The sequence below is a fragment of the Carassius carassius genome, chromosome 16, assembly GCF_963082965.1.
Source record: "Carassius carassius chromosome 16, fCarCar2.1, whole genome shotgun sequence".
NCBI lineage: Eukaryota > Metazoa > Chordata > Actinopteri > Cypriniformes > Cyprinidae > Carassius > Carassius carassius.
Window position 1 is genome coordinate 16,435,698 of NC_081770.1, and position 17,320 is coordinate 16,453,017.

Here is a 17,320-nt window from a genome sequence, read left to right on the forward strand (position 1 = left end):
CCAAAGCTGTACCGAAAAAAAAACAACAACATTAAACCAATCCCAAAACAAGAAAAAAAAGACAAAATGCTACAAAAAAAACTAAAGAAATAAAACTAAACAATTAAATTTGTTAACCAACAAAACCTAAATGAACAAAAAAGGCAAAAAGGCAAAATAAATCAGTCAAATTAAAATAAATAAATCAATAAAACAGAGGAGGAATCTGTATCAAACTAAACAAAAAGGACAGGAAAAACTAAACAAGACCCCCCCTCCCCCAAAAAAAAGAAACACTAAACAAAACTAGACTATGAAATAAAACTAAGTTAAATACTAATCTAATATTAAAACAAAGAAATGAAAAAAAGAAAAGAAAAATGACATGAAAAAAAACCCTCAACAGAATGGGGAACAAAAAAGGCAAACAAACACACAAAATAAATAAACAAAACCGAACCAAGCAGACAAAACCCATCACTATTGCTTCAGATTAGAATACAAGTATTTTGTTGTCACTATTTTTTGTCAAACATTGTGATATCATAAAGCTCATTGAACTGATTTCGACACTTGGCAGAGCACTGTTGCAGGGCATATTGTGTTAGTGACAGCTAATCCCACCGGAGATGAAATCTGTGCTGTGAGTGGGTGTGTGTGTGTGTGTGTGCTGCAAATAAGGTGTTTGATTCCACAGAAAGAAGTGAATTCTGGGGGAAAAAAACAACAACAATTCTAGTATATGTTGAGCAAACATTATAGCAGGTAATTCAAGTCAATGATTATTACTAAGAATAATCCAAATATTATTACTAAGAAGCCTCTGTACAGGGCAAGCACAGAATTATGGTCTGGTTTCCATGAGAACAAGAGATGTCTGCTCTCCATTGCTGGCTTATCATCGACTAGGTCAAGCGGACTAGATGATGATCTATTGCTGGTGTCAAAATAACAAAAAAGAGAGAAATAAAATCCCCTTGTAAAAATCTCTTTACACCTACATCACAAGTCACAGGTTAAAGCGTGAAAGCAGTGACAAGTGTGACATTATCGCAGTGACGTTGACATTAGTAGGTTTAAATAATGAGGTTTCATCTTTTTAAATTCAAAAAGTATTTTACAAAGAAGATATTCGCAATTATTTCAGGCCTCAAAGCTTAATGCAAATGAACAAAATGCCTAGGCACTGCTGCCCTCTACAGGGCGAAGAAAGTAAAAACAGGAACATGTTACAGTTTAAAACCTGCTAGGCTTTATTTATTGGATTTGGAAAGAAGTTAAAAATCATACAAAGGCCATTTATACTGAAACGTACTTTCTTGTATTTTCACACAAAGTTCGTAAAAACTCTTGACAACGGAAACAAAATCACTATGTGAAGACAAAATACCCACGGGTTACAGAGTCAGTTTGTGCCATCAGCTGTTTGCTTGTTATACAAGCTGCGTGTCCCGTGTTGGGAACTGCAGCTGTGAGGTGGCCCCTGGGGGCCCGGGGTCCTCCTGGGACTGGAGCCCACTGAGAGCGCTATCCTGTCGCACGCCATTGCCAACAACGGGAGGTGATGGGTCTACTCGAGATTCTGGGGGAATCTCATCTGTGTCCTAGTTAGAGAAATAGAGACATTTTTCACCAAAAATAATTTCTAGCACAAAAAAAACAAACAAAAAAACATGCATAATATTTTTGAATATCTTGGAGTCTGGCACACAGAGTACAGTACAAAATATCATAATATATGAACTGTGGTTCATTATTTAGTTGTTGACTAATTTAGGTAACTAAACATTTTGCCTGAAAACAACAGTTTGTCAGTTTGTGTATAATAATAATAAAAAAATATAATAAAAAAATCCAAAGCTTTTCTTTCATGTGGTTTACTTGCATGTGTGAGCCATTTTTACCAGTTTCACTGTTTGAATTCAGAACGATTATGATGAAATAAAAACTGGACAGTCTCATGACCAACCATGCAAAATAAAAAAAAATTCTTATATGGTTTCAAAGAGTTTTGGTGCTTAAAATATTTTATAATATTTTGTCATTTTGTCATATTTTTTCCCCTACTGAGTGAAAAAAGGAAATGAACAAAATTAATTTCTCACCCTATTTTGTATTTTATACAGTTTTATTACTGTTCAGTTTGGGCTTACTAAGTTGCATTTTTTATAAAAAAGAAATGTATATTATTCTGCAAGGACTCAAAATGACAGTAAAGGCATTTTTAACATTACAAATGATTTCGATTTCAAATAAATGCTGATCTTTTGAACTTTGAAAATAAACATTTTCACAGATTCTTCAAAAACATTTTCAGCATCTAATCAGTATATTAGAATGATTTATGATGGATCATGTTACACTGGAGTCTGGAGTAATGATGCTGGTAAAAAAAAAAAGAGATTACATTTTTTTTTTTTAAATCTTACTAACCCCAAACTGAATAGTAGTGCATATGTGCTCGAACTTAAATAATTAATAAAAATGTAAGTGCATGAGGGTGGAAAGTGTTCTTTGAGTTTGATTATCTGAAAAGAAAAAATAACACAGATTTACAGTTATATAATTTTCAACTAAATCTACACATTCTCACCCTTCTGCCACAGAATGCATGAAAAAGAGAGAGAAAAAAAAAAATCAACATTTGGATCAATATTCATATTATTCACCACCATCCTCCTCTTATTTTCCCATGATCCTTTGCACTACCTGAATGGGATGGAACTCAACAGGGGTCTTTGCAACGACAACCATGTCTCTGATTTGGTAAAACAGTAGAACGACTGTAACCCACGGCGAACCAGAGGGAACCCAAGCGGGCTTGTTCAGATCCTCCTGCTCCTCTTGGTGCCGTGTTTTCCGAGCCGGAAGTTTGGTTTCGGCTCGAGCAGGTGCGGCCGCGTCTGTTGTGTTCTGAACCAGGTCAATGGTCGCTATGGGAACAGGACTGAACGGGATAGGAATGTTCTCTGCTAGCATCTTGTTCTCTGCGTGGTTAGAGAAATACATTAAATTCAGGCAAATTTGTGAATGAAAAATAGTGTGCATGAAAATACTTGAAAATGTGTGTTTATGCTTGTCATAATTTAAATACCCTATCCATTAGTAGGCTAATCATTAAAGCTTTGAAGCTAAACTAACATTTCACAACAAAACGAGAACAAATCAACTGAACTGCTGGAGACGGAATTTTAGTTGCTTTGCTCATACTGCCCAACAAATGTCACATTTTTTTCACCATTTCACCAATGTACTTATACTCAATTATATTTTGTTAAAATTACACCATTATAAGGCTATTATATAGTTTAATTACTTAAATTAAATACAAAAAATACAAAAGGCAAAAAAACAACAACATGAAAATAACTGAACTAAACAAAACAAATATACAAAGGGCAAAAAGGACAAAAAAATAAATATTGCAAAAGTAAATGGAATTAAATGGAAAGACCCAAGATAAAATTAAAGCAAACAGAACTAAACTAAACAAGCAAAGAAGCAAAATGAACCAGGGTACCACAACCCAAATCTTAAAAAAATAAAAAAAAATAAAAAAAATTTCAGCTCTTATTTTAAAAGATTGAGCAATATACGAGATATTGTTGCTCACCTTTTTTCTCATTCTGTCCTGTGATGCACATAATGAATGAAAAGATCAGCAAAATAACGAGCGATGTCATTCCTATTCCCCTGAAAGTTTCGCCAACACCTGAAAAACAAGACGACCTCTCGTTTATACACATAATCGCATTCATAATGTCATGTGCTTACAAAAACAACGGGCATTGCTCATACCAAAGTAGTTGACAAATACACCACCGACCATCGCCCCACAGCCCCTGCCCAGCCCGAGGTGGAGACCCTGCAGGATGCCTTGAGCGGAGGTCCGAAGAGGTGGAGGTACAGCTGCACTCAAATATGAGATACATGCCGCCCATACGGACGCATGTGTTATGCCTGTACAGATACACAGTAAGTTTTTTACAGCACAATATAGGGCTTAAATGAATAATTCACGCACAAATAAAACTTACACATCCTACAGAGTGGCCCATGAGATAGGATGAAAACCAGTTATAGACAGAGTCAGACAGACTGATGGTGTGATGTAAACGATACAGAAATATGTTTTGATCCCCAGTGTTGAATGCTGCATTCAAATCCAGAAGGATGAGAAGAGAAGGAGAATCAGCATCTGCTGCGGAAACCAGACTGGAATTTCTCCAACAGATTGTTTTGTTTTAAATGGGTCTGCAGTTGTGCAGAAACTACTTTTTCCAACACTTTAGTAAGAAACGGAGCGTTAGAAACAGGCCTATAGTTGGCAAGGACTTCTGGATCTAAAGTTGTTTTTTTTGAGGTATGGTCTGATGACAGCAGTTTTCAGTTCAGGTGGAATATGATCAGCCTGGAGGGAGTGGTTGTTTACTTTAGTAATCAGGGGACTTATAAGGTTAGATTTCACCAAGGCTGTAGGAAAATGGTCCAGGGCACAAGTGGATGGTTTTATCTTTCTGATTGTGTCCTCAACCTCTCACTGTGAGATGTCAGAGAAACAGCAGAGGTTGGGGAGTCACAGGCTGTAAATCGGCAGTCAAGACAGGCAGAGCAGAGGAACTGGACAGAAGGGAGTGAATGGTAACTACTTTTTCCTGAAAAAAGTGATAAAGCTGTTGCAGCTTTCCTTTGTAACTTCTAAATGAGAGCAAGCTTGCCATTTAAGGATGCAATTTATAGTAGAGAAAAACTGCTTCGAGTTTCCAGGGCTATTGTTAATGAGACCAGAATAGAATCGTGACCTAGCATCTCTCAAGGACTTTGCATAGGCCCTCTGTAGGCCTGCCTGTGAACAGTGAGTCCTGTGACCTTAAGACGCCGCTCAAAGAAATGTCCAGCTGCCTAAATCTTTCGCGTTTCACAGGTAAACCACAGCACTGAACGGGAGAAGGTTACGGTTCTAGTTCTGATAGGAGCATGGAGATCTAATAGACTGATCAAAGATTTACTGTAAAAGTCAACTGACTTAAAAAGAAAAGAGAAGAGAAATCCGCAGAGAAGGGATGCCGAAGATCTATAGCTAAGGAGTCCAGGTTTAATTATTTTTTTGACTGCAACAATTATAATACATTATAATGCTTACACATTTGTGGCGATAACTTTTTTAGATTATGATTATTTATAACACACAATGAACACCATATTATCTAATCAATTTTTGATTTTGATTAGATAATATTATCTAATCAAAATCAAATTGATTTTGAATTGATAATTGACTATAAATCTTGACATTGTTTAAGATCTGCACAGTATCTTTCTACATTTTTTAAGTGGATAGGTGTGGAGTGTTATTTGGGTGTTCCCCGTGAGAATATTATTAATTTTGATGTCAGCTATTTAATCATTTCAACTGAAAAAAAAAAAACAAATGTGTTTATGTTAGGTTACATTTTATTTTGATGGTCCCCTTGATCTATTGTCTATTGACGTACTTGCAAAGTTACTTATTTTCGGTTTGCCTGTTGGGGAACCATAAAAATGAAGTATTAGCATATACAAACCCGATTCCAAAAAAGTTGGGACACTGTACAAATGGAATGGAATAATTTACAAATCTCATAAACTTATATTTTATTCACAACAGAATATAGATAACATATTAAATGTTGAAAGTGAGACATTTTGAAATGTCATGCCAAATATTGACTCATTTTGGATTTCATGAAAGCTACACATTCCATGTTGGGACAGGTGGCAATAAGAGGCCGGAAAAGTTAAATGTATATATAAGGAACAGCTGGAGGACCAATTTGCAACTTATAAGGTCAGTTGGCAACATGATTGGGTATAAAAAGATCCTCTCAGAGTGGCAGTGTCTCTCAGAAGTCAAGATGGGCAGAGGATCACCAATTACCCCAATGTTGCGACAAAAAATAGTGGAGAAATTTTTTTCTCAGAGAACAATTGTAAAGAGTTTAAAGTTATCATAATTTACAGTGCATAATATCATCCAAAGATTCAGAGAATCTGGAACAATCTCTGTGCGTAAGGGTCAAGGCTGGAAAAACCATACTGGATGTCTGTGAACTTCGGGCCCTTAGACGGCACTGCATCACATACAGGAATGCTACTGTAATGGAATTCACAACATAGGCTCAGGAATACTTCCCTGGACACAATCCACCGTGCCATTCGGCGTTGCTGGCTAAAACCAAGGCTCATTTAAAATGGACTGTGGCAAAGTGGAAAACTGTTCTATGGTCAGACGGATTAAAATTTGAAGTTCTTTATGGAAAACTGGGACGCCATGTCATCCGGACTAAAGAGGACAAGGACAACCCAAGTTATTATCAGCGCTCAGTTCAGAAGCCTGCATCTTTGATGGTATGGGATCGCATGAGTGCGTGTGGCACGTGCAGCTTACATATCTGGAAAAGGCACCATCAATGCTGGTATATCCAAGTTCAAGAACAACATATGCTCCCATCCAGACATCGTCTCTTTCAGGGAAGACCTTGCATTTTCCAACATTGACAATGCCAGACCACATACTGCATCAATTACAACATCATGGCTGTGTAGAAGAAGGATCCGGGTACTGAAATGGCCAGCCTGCAGTCCAGATCTTTCACCCATAGAAAACATTTGGTGCACCATAAAGAGGAAGATGCGGCAAAGAAGACCTAAGAGAGTTGAGCAACTAGAAGCCTGTATTAGACAAGAATGGGACAACATTCCTATTCCTAAACTTGAGCAACTTGTCTCCTCAGTCCCCAGACGTTTGCAGACTGTTATAAAAAGAAGAGGGGATGCCACACAGTGGTGAACATGGCCTTGTCCCAACTTTTTTGAGATGTGTTGATGCCATGAAATTTATAATCAAATTATTTTTCCCTTAAAATGATACATTTTCTCAGTTTAAACATTTGATGTTATCTTTGTTGTATTCTGAATAAAATATTGAAATTTGAAACTTCCACATCATTGCATTCTTTTTTTATCCACAATTTGTACAGTGTCCCAACTTTTTGGGAATCGGGTTTGTATTTAGCAGATATACTAATAATACTCCAATGACTGCTGGTTAACATGTGGTTGCAGAATTACTTCTCAACAGCTGTCAGAAGGCCATCAAAATAATCAAACTGATATTACAGTAAAAACAATTCAAAGCAAATGTGTCATCTTATTGCTGTTTGAGAAAAAAATATTATTATCATTACTATACTTATATGTGGTCTTTGACTGATTTAATAAGAAAGATGGCAAGATATGAGACTTATAATACATTATAACTATGAGAAATATAATCCATTGTAACTTCAGTGGATGCAACATGTTTCATGTGTTAGAAATCATCATACTCTTAAAAGCTATAACCACAAAAAGTTCTTATCCATATACATAAGATGATATAACGTATGTTTTTTAATAATGCATTATGCATTCATAATAATGCCTTAAGAATACTCTTATAATGTATTATAAATATGGGCTTCATAGAAACTGTTATCACTTACAATTATCCATCCATTCACACCATATATTGTTTTTGCTTGTTAATTGTTCTTGATTTGCCCATATGTCTCTCCTGATCCAGAAGAGACAACTTTTTCATTAGATAATCAAAATTATATTCATTTTAAGTTTAAAATGTCTTAATAATAGACTTTTTTTGAAACTGCTGTTTGGACTCTCATTCTGACGGCAACCGTTCTGATGAAGAAGCAATCTCTATTGAAGTTGCATGTGCTCTTTATTATATCCAACGAAGAAGAAGAAAAAACAAAGAAAAAGAATGAATAACAGAACTGTAGTGACACAACTACATGGCAATACAACAGTGACACCTATTGGCAAATTACTATATTACAACACTCCCACTTAATTTTACAATAGGACTAAGCCATTTCTTAGTAAATTATATTAACCAAAAAAAAAAAAAATATGCCATGTTATACTGGTTTACACCGTAACATATTTAACACTAAACACATTCTAGCCCTTTTAAGATCAGACTAAACAGAATTAAATGAAACAAAGTCCAATCTCACTCCTAAGATACTCAAACTTCTGCCTCACCAATGGCTTGGTCAAGATGTCAGCCTTCATGTCATCTGTGGGACAATATTGCAGTTGTATTTGTCCATTCTGCACACATTCACGAATGTAATGGTAGCGAATGTCAATGTGCTTGGTTCTTGAATGATCAACTGGATTCTTTGCGATTGCAATGGCTCCTTGGTTGTCCTCCAGGATAACCACAGGAGTAGCATCCATTCCAAGATCACTCAGTAGTCGTCTAAGCCAGGTACATTCCTGAGCTGCTTGACTAAGTGCAACATACTCAGCCTCCGCTGTTGAAAGAGCAACAGTTGACTGTTTCTTGCTGAGCCAACTCACCGCTCCTCCACCCAGTAAGAACACATTTCCGGTTGTAGAGCGACGATCGTCCTGGTCTCCTGCCCAGTCAGCATCTGAGAAACCGACCAAAGTTCCAGACTCTGACCGCTCATACTTGAGAGCGAGATTCAGTGTACCCTTCAAGTACCGTAAAACTCTCTTCACTGCAGTCAGATGTGAAACATTTGGATTTGCATTGAACTTTGACACAACGCTCACAGCTTGTGCTATGTCCGGCCGTGTGGCCATCGCAGCATACAGTAGACTACCAACCATAGACTGGTAAGTACTTGGGTTCACAGGCTTGCTGACACCATCGTCCCTTTTTAGCTTTACATTTGCATCAGCTGGAGTTGCAACAGGGTTTGCATCATGCATACCATACTTCTGAAGAACGGCTTCAATGTAATGCTTCTGATGAAGAAACACACAGTTTTTGTCTTTGTCTTGGATGACAGAGATTCCCAAGATGTAGGACAGTTCTCTCATGTCCTTCATCTTGTAGCGCTTCTTAAGAGCAAGTTTCAGCTCTTCCATGCTTTCCATCGACTCTGTGATCAGAATTAGATCATCAACATACACAGCTAATATCTCCAGCTCCTGTCGAGATCTCACGAACACACATGGGTCTGATGTACTCTGTTTGAATCCAATGTTCTTCATGAACTCTGTGAAAGTTTTGCTCCAGCAGCGAGGGGACTGCTTCAGTCCATATATTGACTTCTTCAGCTTGCACACCAAACTTTCTTCTCCTGGTCTGATGTATCCCTCTGGTTGCTCCATATAGATTTCCTCATCCAGGTGTCCATTTAGAAATGCGGTTACCACATCCATCTGATGCACATGCATGTTATTCTGGATTGCAAAGAACAGCAACGTACGTATTGAGCTAAAACGTACCACGGGTGAAAAAGTTTCATCGTAGTCAGCACCATACTTCTGTGAGTAACCCTTAGCCACAAGTCTGCACTTGTATCTCTCCACTCGTCCGTCACTATGATGCTTGACTTTAAACACCCATCTTGATCCTATGGCTTTCCGATCCTTTGGTAGTTTCACTAAAACCCATGTCTTATTTTCCAGCAGTGATTCATATTCCAAGTCAGCAGCCTCCTGCCATTCCTTTGCATTTGGACTCATCATTGCCTCTTTCAGTGTGCTTGGTTCTGCAACACAACAAACAGTAGCATAATGATCAACAGTCACCAGGTCGGCAAACTCATCATAGCCATATCTCTTAGGTGGTTTTCTGATTCTGCCACCTTCTCTAGCAGTTTCATCGACAGTAGCATCGACTGGGGTTCTTTCGTCAGTTTTCATGATAACTTCATTCTCCGAACAAGAAATATCCACTTCTTGTTTCAAGTCAAAGTCTGACTCGTTGAAGATCACATCCCGACGAATTAGAATCCTTCTTTTTTCTTCGTCAAACAAGCGATAGCCCTTGGCATTGTTGGCATATCCCACGAAACGAAGCTTCACAGCCTTTTTGTCCAGTTTTCTTCTTTCAATGTCTGGGACATTTGCATAAGCTACGCAACCAAACACTTTCATGTGACTCACATTTGGCTGTTTGTCGCACCATTTCTGGTAGGGCGTCACTTGTTTCAGAACAGATGTGGGGAGTCTGTTCTGTATGTAAGCTGCGGTCGCTACAGCCTCTGCCCAGTAAGACTTTGTTAATTTAGCGTGAGAGAGCATGGTTCTCGCTGCTTCAATTAATGTCCTATTTTTTCTTTCTGCAACACCATTTTGCTGAGGTGTGTGAGGTACAGTTGTCTCATGGTGGATACCTTGAGCCTTCAAGTATTCTTGAAATTCTTTGGATGTGTATTCCCCACCATTATCCGTTCTGAGTCTTGCTATTTTCTGTCCGCACTCATTGGATAATATTTTCTCAAATTCCTTGAATTTGCAAAGAACTTCACTCTTCTGTTTCATAAAGTACACCTTGCAACATCTAGAATAGTCATCAATAAAAGTCACAAAGTACTTTGATCCACCTATAGATTCAGTCTGCATGGGGCCGCAGACGTCACTATGAACCAACTGTAGTTTACGTTTGGAACGGATTTCTCCCACTGGCTTATGTGGCTTTCTAGACAGCTTGCCTTCCACACATGCTTCACAGAATGGAACTTCTTTCTCTGCAGGATAGTCCACTCCATTCACCAGTTTTTTAAGTTCCTTCAACTTAGTGGTGTGACCCAGTCGTTGATGCCACAAGCTGGTTGCTACTAATGCACTTGATGCACAGTGACAGGTGGGCGACCTTCCCTCAACATCCAGCTGATACATTCCATCAGATCTTTGTGTTCCCATTCCTCTGAGATTTCCATTTTTATCACGGATGTAACAGCGAGACTTCTTGAACTGCACCGTATTTCCTTTTTTTACAGCAGCTCCCACTGAGAAGAGATTCCCGGATAACTTGGGAACATACAGCACATCAAACATTGTGACATTTTTTACATCACTGATTTTTAATGCCATTCTCAGTTTAACATTACCAAATCCTAGAGCATCAACCACTCTGCCATCACCAAGTTTCACAGACTGTGTTTTTGGAAATTTCTGGTAATCTTGAAGAATTTCTTCATGACACGTCATGTGCTTTGAAGCTCCAGAGTCGATCAACCACTCTACCTGTTGTGTCATCTTATCCTGATTTGCCTCTCTGGCGACGAAGGCACTCTCAGACGAGTCTTCATCATGTTCACATGTTACATTTTTGGCTTTGTGTGTTTTAGTCTGTTTTTTCTTACTTGGACAGTCACGCTTGATATGTCCTTCTTTCCCACACTTGTAACATCTCCACGAGCCGGATCTGTCAGCTCTCACTGCCTTGGAGTTAGCCTGCATATCACTACGAACTAGTGTTGACATTGCTGATGCGCCTCCAGAAGCAGCACCACTGGACATAGCACCGCCATAGTTACCATCAGCAGACACTCGTTTTTGTTCTTCATTTATTAATGCTTGCTGAACAAACTGCAGTGTTAAACTGTCCAACTTAGTTTCCAGTGCAGTAACAATTGTAGCATAGCTTGCTGGCAAGCTACCCAGCAGTGTTACAATCTGGTCCTCCTCTTCAATCACCGCACCTATTGCCCCTAGCTGGTCAGTTAGCTCCTTCATTCGTTTCAAGTGTTCAGTTATGTTTTCTCCTTCCTTCATTTCACATCTGAAGTATTTTTTCTTCAGAAACAGCTTGTTAGCAAGAGTGTCTCTCTCAAAATGTCCTTTTAGCGTGTCCCACGCTTCCTTAGGGGTCTTACAGCTTGTTATCAGGTACAACTGAGACGTACTCACATTCAGCACCAACACAGAAAATGCTTTTTCTTTCCGTTTTTCAAATTCTGCTCTTGCCTGTGCATTTGCTCCTTCTGCCACGTTGTCAGTCTCCATCACCATGCCCCATAGTCCTTTAGCTTTCATCAAATGTTCCATTTGAAATTTCCACGTTGCCCAGTTCTCTGGCCCACTCAGCTTTTCAATAAACAGTTTATCCTCCATTGTGAGTTCCACAACACTGTCTATTTCACAAAAAAGAAATAGTGTAAAACTACCTTTTTTTTTTTTTTTTGCTTTAGCGAAGATCTGGGCCCATAACCTATTGAAGTTGCATGTGCTCTTTATTATATCCAACGAAGAAGAAGAAAAAACAAAGAAAAAGAATGAATAACAGAACTGTAGTGACACAACTACATGGCAATACAACAGTGACACCTATTGGCAAATTACTATATTACAACAATCTCATCTACATCTTGGATGGCCTGAGGGTGAACTATTCTTATTTTGGGTGAAATATAAGCACCTATTATTCATTCACTTTTATTGGCACAAACAGAAATCTGTCTCATGACCTGAAAACATTATGTGTCTTAGCTTGGACATACAAGATAAATATAGAGCTAACAAGTCTGTAACAGTATGGGCGTTTCATTGAACAGATGAAAATGTCTGTATTGAATGTAAACAGACTTGCTCCAAGTCTTTCCTATGAGTGGATGTTAACGTATCTACATATGTGCTGCTTGTTTTCTTCTTGATTGTTTTGCCACAGGAAAGGGCAATGTCAAACTGACTTGATTTCCTCTCCTGAAATGAACCACGGCCTTTCTTTGTTCTGCACACATATCTTTACTTTTATGACTAAAACTGATGTTTAAAACATAATGTGTTCACAACAGTTCACAATTAGAGATTTTAATGACTGTAGATGAGCTTGATCTTGATGACTGGGCATATGTACCTTGCAGTACTTCCATTGGCAGCACAGTCCAGGCATTCTTCAGATATGAGATATAGAGGTAGCGTGCTGTGTTGCAGGCCAGGCCGATGTACAAAACTCTGACAGAAGAAGCACAAGACACAGTTATTAAAAATACATGCAGGAACCTCATGAAACATCTCAACAACATGCATGGCTCATGTTTCACCCCCTTAAACAAAGAAAAAAATATATATATTAAAGAAAATTAATATTAAAGAATACTTTTAATTCATTATTAATTAGAAAAGTATTATGTATTACTTAATAATCAAATATAAATAATGAACACATTAATATATTTTTTTAGCTGAAATACATAAAAACATTAATGGTCCCAACTAAGTTTAATTTTGTATGCAAATGCAAAATAAAATGACCTTTCCCCCTATATAATAATATATATAATATATTTAATAAGCCAGACAGGTTTTTGTGAATTTTTAAAGTGGAAATATAATTAAAAAAATAATTATTTTCTTAAGTGCTCTGTGTGTTTCATGACTCACTATATTAACATCCTCTGTGCTATAAAACAAGTAGCCGAATCGAGATGAGATGTAACCGCATAGTCATATCTCAAAATCATTGCAGCTTATTTGTGTCAGAGGAGTCTACAAAACATAAAAATGTCTAACGGGAAGTGCCTTAATTTTTTAACTGCCTTTTACAAGAAGTTGTAAACCGGCCAAGGAGGGATGACATATGAATCCATACTGCTGTGTCAGTCATTCAGTCAAATGGATTTCTCTATAATTTAAAACAAATAACTCAAATTGAACACCAAAGAGCCTGAATGTTAAGTTCTCTGTAAAAGCAGCCACGCAGTGGACCTGTAGCTGTGCACTGCATTCTGAACTTGTGCCACCGCTGAAAGAAAAAGGCTTTGTGATCTTTAACCAGTCCTTTTAACCAAACAACATATAGACCTTCAGAGTTGCATGACAGCACCACGCACAAGTGGCAGGGCAGTGAGGTGGTTTGGGTTACCTGGACAGGTCTGGCCTGCAACTGGAATAAACTACTATAATGGTTTGGTTCTAAACCATAGTGAACAGCCTTGCGGCCTACATAAGCATCAGCCTTCCAAAGTAGATGCTTAACTGAAATGGAACCTAAGTAAAGAGTCATTTTAAACACTAACAGTTGATAACAATAGAATTTGGTGTTAGCATGTGGCTAAGCTAACAGACTGAGAACAACAGCAACAAACATACGGAACATCTACGTGAGGGTGGGCTCTTTAGATTTGGGCCAGTATGCAACTACCTAGCAACCATACCGAATACCCTAACAACCATATAAAAACATACTCTTTATAACTACTTTATACTCTGGGATTACTTTAATGCTACCTTACATATTGTTAAATATTAAGATTCTAAGGCAATTTGACTTTCATGCCTATTTTTAACTTTTTAAAATAATGTTTAGGTGGCCACCTTAATAGAATCACTATGACCATACTATGCTTGAATCACAGCAAGGGTTGCAAAAAGGTGGAACATTTTCAGTAAATTTGGGAATTATTTTTTTTGGAAAGCTTCCTGAAATTTAGCGGAAAGGTTCCACCCCTGTGCAACCCTATATGGTTATAGATAGCTACTGGTAGAACATTGTAGTTTATATAATGTTGTACTTTAAGTCCACTGAACAACTGAACTTCTTTCTTTCTTTTCTTTTAAACGCCATACCAGCTTCTAAGGCTATATTCATGCAGGAATAAAGTGCAATTAATCAAAGCAAGACTAAAAAAGATGTTTAACATTTATTTCCTCTAGAAATCTTAGAACCATGTTCGGATTCACTTGATTAAAAACTTTTTCAAAAGTATCAACAGAATAAAAAAGGTTTCTCACAGGGGCAGATGTAATACAATCTAGAAGGATATGTTTAATGGACAATGACTTCTGACAATATGAACATTTTGGAGGATTTTCTCCTGAGAGTAAAAATTTAGGTGTCATTTTTTAATGTCCTATTCTGTGTCTTGTATAGATGACTTGATTCCAGAACAACTGAACTAAACCAAATCACAGCTGAACTGAAATTGACATACTCCAGTTTCTAAATCAAGATCTAAATCAAGATTCAGAATTAAACCATACCAAGATTCAGACCTGAACCAGACTATTTCACAAAAATAAATGTACATTCCCCTAATTCCCCTGAAGCCCAAAGTATACTTCACTTTTTACGTGTACGTGAGGGTCAGTGTACAGAGCATGTAACACAATTTTCGTCATCAGAATAGTACACACTCCACTCAATTTTTGTAACTGTGTGTAAATTGTATGTGCATGCCGCACATGCACATTGAATTTGTTTTATAGTATTCAGTTGTTCCACAAGTTTGGATTTAGACCAACAAGGAATCACAAGAACCTCACCTGATGTGTCCTACCAGTTCGATGAATTTATGGCTAGTGAAATAGGCAGCAAGCTCCGACACGTGACTCAGGACAGAACAAACACCAAACAGAGTTGTGGTTCCTGTCAGGTCCTGTAAATGCCAGTAAAGGAAAGTGAAAACAAAGCCATAGCCAAAGCCCATGAACCAGGCCACAAACAACACGGTGCCATACTGTACACCGCACAGCAGTCGCATCAAGTCCCAGAAGTGAAACTCCTCAACTTGGACGATTGTTGGGATCTCGGAGTTCTCCGTTCCAGGGGAACCTCCATGTTGCTGCTGGTTGCCCACCCTGGATCCTTCGCTCCTGTCTTGGTGCTGAACATCAAACTTAAACTGTGTAGCAACAATCAAAGCAAATCCCATTAATACGCCGAACACGATGAAGGCAATATTGTAGTTTTTGTAATTTTCCTTTAAGCATTCCATGCTGCCGATGACAAGGTCAGTGCTAGTGTGGTCGATCCAGATGCCTACGCAGAGCATAGCGATACCCCATCCTAGAGATCCCCACATTCGCTGGAGACCGTAGCGGTCACGATGTGGACCCAGGTACTGCAGTGTCATCTAAAACAATCCAAATAAACCTATTTTAGAATCAATAAATACCTCTTTTCTATTGAAATAGTACTGGAACTGGTGCTGGAAGATCTAATGGTGTGTGCTCAACAAAAGTGGAGCGAATATTCATATCATCTTGAGATGTTTTTTGCATCACTTATTCAAATAAAAACACAATCTCTCCTCCATTCCCTGAATATTTAAAAAATATTTAACTTGCGCGGAAGACGGGATTGATATGGCATTTATGGAATGTTACAAGCTTCCCGGAGTTGACATATAGCACATAGATGTGCTACCAATTGATCTAAATATTCTACTACATAATCTAATTAATCTACCCATAAATAATCACATATCCACTGGCATTAGAAAGGTTTTAGGGACAATTTTTCCACAGTGGAAACATTGAGTGGTTCCAGATTGGGAAATGGCTCAAGCAACAATACCAGCATCCTGATGGTGGAAATGGCATTCGTAGCTTGTTCTTGTGTCTAACATTTAAATACAATGGAAGTATTCTCTAATATCCCGTTTGAAGTTCTGCTTATTCAGATATTTCATTCTAGGAACCAAAAATTGCAGTTTTAGTTCTCATGGCCTATAATACAGACTCTATGAACCGATCCGCCTTGATACTGAGGTTATTTTGAGGGGGAAAAAAGTGTTACATACCGTATCCACGATAGTAATGGCTGGAGCACTGAAAAACTCGCCAATGATGATGATGAGCAGAATCAGCAGGAAAATGGCGTGAACCTGGTCCATGTTATATTCAGGTGTTTGGTTAGAGTTGTGCTGCCGGACGTGAAATTGGGGGTGGATGCTGAGATAGATGTGCTTAGCTCATGCCCTGTGGTGTTTTGGTCAAATTGTGTCGTGTTATCAAATTCTTCAGGTGCAACAGTGAAACTTAAATTGGAATCCCGTTTGAATCTGTGTTCAGAGCTGTAGCCTGAAGACTGAATGTAGGAAAGGATGGTTCGCAAAGGGTAGTGTCCAATCAGATCCCTGCGGCGTCTCATCTGGTTTGTTGTCAGAATGGAACTGGTGTTGAGGTAGAATGTCTCGTTAGATGTGGTACTGTAGACAGTCGGTACCATGGCTGTGGTTGTCGGGAGGTTCTCTTCTACACACAACATGTCTGCTGGTTGCACAAGTCCAATCCCAGAATTGAAGAGGAGCCAGCATAACATTGAGAACAATAAGACTGCTTTACCTTTCCTGAAACGATCTGCCACAATGCCCCAAAAAGGGGCGCTACAGAACTCAATGAAATACCGGATTCCAACTAGGAGACCACTTTGGGTGGGATTCATCCCCAGCTGCTTGTAGTACAAAGCAAGAAGGGGATGGAGGGAACCATATGCAGCATAGAAGAACAAATAAAACACTTTTGACACAAGAAGGCAGGGGTTGACCCGTAGGAACAATCGTTCACTGCAGCTCATATCATGTTGAGGCGATGGAGTCGGTGATGTATCGTTAGGTACATTGTCCAGAGGTGACTGCGAAGGTTGATCTGACTGAATCTCAAGCGACAGGCGGTCAAAACGCTCAAGGTGTCTCCTCTTCAGCTCCTCTTCATCATCGGTTAAGATGGCTACACGGTCATCAGCCAACTTTGCTGGGGAGCTTGATATTTCTAAAGTTTGAGTTAAAGATAATATATAAATGTTGAGCAT

The 17,320-nt window shown here is 38.4% G+C and overlaps 1 pseudogene; it reads right to left on the bottom strand.

Moving 5' to 3' along the window:
- Nucleotides 1-1,214: 1,214 nt before the first annotated feature.
- Nucleotides 1,215-17,320, bottom strand: LOC132159266 (major facilitator superfamily domain-containing protein 6-A-like; annotated as a pseudogene).